At 38.3% G+C, this 4524-nt stretch overlaps 1 pseudogene; it reads left to right on the top strand.

Annotated features, from left to right (window-relative positions):
* Positions 1–592: 592 nt before the first annotated feature.
* On the top strand, positions 593–2510 carry LOC113281364 (annotated as a pseudogene).
* The last annotated feature ends 2014 nt before the right edge of the window (positions 2511–4524 follow it).

The raw sequence follows: 4524 nt of genomic DNA, 5'->3' as shown, positions 1-4524 counted from the left end.
TCCGGTTATGATTCATCACGATTAAACCCTAGATAACATATGAAACAGAAAGAAATAGGAAGCCAGTTCTTCTCTTCGATCAATTTCTTCTTCTCTTCGATGGAACCCTAAACTCTCCTCTCACAGAAAAAAATTGGGGTTTTTTTTCTCTCTGCAACTGATAAACTTTTTTTTCTCTCTCTAATGTTTGTTCCCGCTCTATAGAGGGGTAGTTGTACAGGCGAAGGGGTACGTGTTCAATTCTAATCGGCTACTCAAACGGTGCCAAATCGAAACCATCCATTGTCTGACTTGATGCAGAGCCGTTGGATGAAAAAGTACTTTCTCCAACACGTGTCTACTTTATACAGGAGGGTATTATGGGAAAGTATAAAATCCACGTGTAAGAAATTGTCCAGCTGTACGAAGCAGCTGACTCAGCTAACCGGGTTTTGATGGAAAAAGTGACGAAATGAGATTTTACTAATATTTGTTCTGCAGGGGAGGTAACTCAAATTATAATCTTCGCCAGGAGAGGTAATACCCCGTAAATAAATCCGGTCATTTGGTTGTAAAATGATATACCATATTTCATAAAGGTATCGCACAAGTAAAACTTTTGATCCGGTCAATCTATTCACCCTTCACAACCAAACCAAAAACTCAACAACTCCTTTTTCCCTTTTTCATCATCTTTTTCTATCTTTCACAAAATTCATCTCTTAATTTATCAACATTGATCTGTTGTTAGGTTATCAGGGTTTGGGGTTTGAAGAATTTTTGGTTTTGTTAATAAATCTGACAGCTGCAATTGGATTTGCCACCTCTGTTGTTGGTGTAAAAAAATGGGGACTTTGATTTTTAAGACATGTTCTTCATCAACATATTCTCTTTCTCAATTTGGGGTTTCTCGTAAACCAGTTGCAGTTGATAATAGAAGAATCGGTAAAAGAGGTGTTTTTTTCAACCCTAAATGTGATTTAGTTCCTGCTGAAAGTTTGAATCTTGAGAATAAGAATGATGGTAGGGTTTCTAGTGTTTCTACTCTTGAACAGCTCAAGAATTCCGGCGTCGGCAGGTACTCAAAGAAAAGGAGCAGTATTATGGTTGTTGGGCTTAGTGTTCACACTGCACCCATAGAGATGCGTGAGAAACTTGCCATTCCAGAAGCTGAGTGGCCTCGAGCCATTGAAGAACTTTGTGGCTTGAATCATATTGAAGAAGCTGCAGTTCTTAGTACTTGCAATAGGATGGAGGTATATATGGTGGCTCTCTCTTGGCATCCTGGACTTAGAGAAGTTACTGAATGGATGGGAAAGACGAGCGGGATTCCTGCTTTAGAGCTTCGTCAGCATCTGTTTATATTACGCGACAAGGATGCTACACAGCACTTATTTGAAGTATCAGCAGGGCTGGACTCTCTTGTTCTTGGAGAAGGACAAATCCTGTCTCAGGTAAAACAAGTTGTCAGAGTCTGTCAAGGAGTTTCGGGGTTTGGGAGGAACATCGGTGACTTGTTCAAACGTGCCATCTCTGTTGGCAAGCGAGTTCGTAAGGATACCAACATTGCACACGGGGCAGTTTCTGTTAGCTCAGCTGCAGTAGAGCTTGCTTTGGGGAAGCTTCCAGCGTCATCATTACCAAGAGCCAGAATGCTGGTAATTGGTCCTGGCAGAATGGGAAAGCTTGTGATCAAACACTTGGTATCTAAGGGGTGCACTCAAGTGGTTGTTGTTAACAGATCTGAGGAAAGAGTTGCCTTGATGCGTGAGGAATTCGGTAGTGATATTATCTATAAACCCCTCGCTGAGATGTTTACCTGTGCTTCCAAAGCTGATGTGATCTTCACCAGTACCGCATCTGAAACTCCACTATTCATGAAGGAGCATGTTGAGGGACTTTCTCCCGTCGGTTCAGATGTTGGGGGATTAAGGCTCTTCATTGATATATCTGTTCCTAGGAACGTAGGATCCTGCGTCTCCGAACTAGAGAATGCAAAAGTCTACAATGTTGATGATCTTAAGGAAGTTGTGGCTGCTAACAAGGAAGAACGGCGCCGAAAAGCTATGGAAGCTCAGGTAATTATAAACCATGAATCCAAGCGGTTTGATGACGCCTGGAAGGTTCCTAAAGAAACAGTTTCCACTATCATGAAACTGAGGGCTCTTGTGGAGAGAATTAGACTATCAGAGTTAGAAACATGCCTTGCGAAAATGGAGGACCCTAAGAAAATAAGGAAAGCAGTTGAAGATCTTAGCCGTGGTATAATGAATAAAATCCTTCATGGTCCAATGCAGCATTTAAGATTTGATGGAAGTGATAGTAGAAGAACTCTTGATGAAATCCTTGAGAATATGCGTGCAATTAACAGGATGTTCAGCTTGGAAACTGACATATCTACAGTCAACCAGAAAGCTCAAGGCAAGATAGAACAATCTCGAAAGTAAGATCTTCGTCATCTTTTTTCATATTCTTGATATCTAGTAAGAGGGAGAAAAAAAACTCATCTATGTTCACATCAATGTTGCATTCCTCCATTCCTTAAGAGAGATTATCTCTTATTCCTCGATTCATTTAGGAATTGTTACTACAAGTACAAGCCTCTCTTCAGGCCATACGGAGGATGAATACCCGTAGAGCCAAAATCATCTTGCCAAGATGATACACCTCTATAGGTAGAGGGCAGTTATTCCGTTAAATTATTGCTGAAACTAAAGAACTAAAATTTCACACCAGAAAGGAATCAAACACAATGCTCACACGATATATTACCAAAATATAAACATATCTCATATCCGTATGGCTACAGCCAGGTTGATCCATAGTATTCTATATGATAATTTATGAGCCGATACTTAATAAGAAAAAATAATTTGTCGTAGTGCAAGTTGTGCAAGGCTCGGACAGGCAGGCGTAAAATCTATGTTCGACTCTTAGGAGATATTCTTCTAATCGACCCGGTACTTGCTACTGGAAAGAAAATACTTTGGATTTGGATTTGGACTTAATAAGAAAGATGCAATTAAAAATCTGTGTCGCAGTTGCAAGAAGATCTGCATCGTACGCCTATTTGATTGATTTAATAATAGAAGACCCTTTCTGATGGCCACCTGCTTCATCTATATCTTCTCTCATTGCAGCTCTAATTTTCTCTGCAATCACTGTTGCCTACTTCCTAATTTCTTCTCCTTTACTACTAGTATCTACTACTTGTTCAATTGCTGTCTTCACATCCTCACTAGACTAGATAGTTAACCATCAGTTGCTCCAGCCAGTTCCACAGAAACCGCCATCTCTTCTAGTAATATCTTTGAATTATAAGGTTGTTCGGCATTCAAGGGCCAGCCAATAATGGGTACCCCTTGACTCAAAACTCTCTTACACCGACATCCATCACAATCAATGGCGGAACCAAGTATTAGTACTATAGAGGGGGGGCTAGAAAAAAAATCCAATAAATTTAGTGGACTAAATACTTAAAAAAGGTGGGCTAGGTATAAATTATATGGTCAAATCAAGGGTGTTTAGATGGTTTTTAGAATTTTAGGGGGGCTAGAGTCAGGGTTAGTCAACCCTTGGCTCCACCCCCGATCACAATGACTAAGAAAGAACCGTTTTTTTGGGCACCATCACTTTTTTATGGGGTCATCATTTCAATTTTGAGAGGTCATTATGAAGTAAACCTAATTTGCCCCTTACCTAAGTATTTATGTTAATATTAAAATTATCCTTTCTAGTTAAACTAGTGTAAAAAATAGTTAAGTTAATTAATGATTGTGAGGTCAAATTTAAAAGCGGTTTTTTTAGAAGAATAATTATTGAGAGAGAAGAAGAGGGTTTTGGAAGAATCTTTTTTTCGAAATGGTTCATTTTCAAATGAGGGTTTTGGATATACTAGGTATACTTCAAATTTAGTTAGTGTTGTTTGAATTGGACAACACTTTCGAAAAAATGAAAATTTTATAAACTGATTTCGGCTATGACAATAATGTTCGGCTACGACATCTGAAGAACAGGTAGCCGAACTCATCTCCAAGTGTAGTTCGGTTAATGTTTATGAAAACATAAGTAGCCGAACTCAGCTGTAATGGAGTTTTTTTTTTTTAGAGAAAAGTTCGGTTAGGACAAAAAAATTGCGACGTAACCGAACTCAAAGTTCGGCAAGGATTCTTTCTTTTTTTTGCAAAATAGCCGAACTGTTCTTCATGTTCTTCATTTCCATCAGGTTTGGCTACTTCGTCAAAGTTTCTTCATTTCTCTCTGCAACTTCAATTTTTATGATTACTACTCACTGCAACTTCAATTTTTATTACTCATAAATATACGAAGAAGATATAGATTAGTCGGAAAGTACCTCTAATATACAATTTCGAAAATCCGTATTTAAACAGATTATGAAAATGGAAGAGAAAACAAGACGAAAAGAGAAGAGTTTAAAATGAAAATAGGTTAGTAGAAAAATTATATTTCTGTGTTTATGAATTAGAGTTTTGATTAGATTATTAGGTTCAGGAGGGATATGTTATTAGGCTAGCCATAATTTAA

The sequence above is a fragment of the Papaver somniferum genome, chromosome 5 (genome assembly GCF_003573695.1).
Source record: "Papaver somniferum cultivar HN1 chromosome 5, ASM357369v1, whole genome shotgun sequence".
Classification (NCBI taxonomy): Eukaryota; Viridiplantae; Streptophyta; class Magnoliopsida; order Ranunculales; family Papaveraceae; genus Papaver; species Papaver somniferum.
Note: the sequence above shows the minus strand (reverse complement) of the source record. Positions and strands in the feature narration are given on the sequence as shown.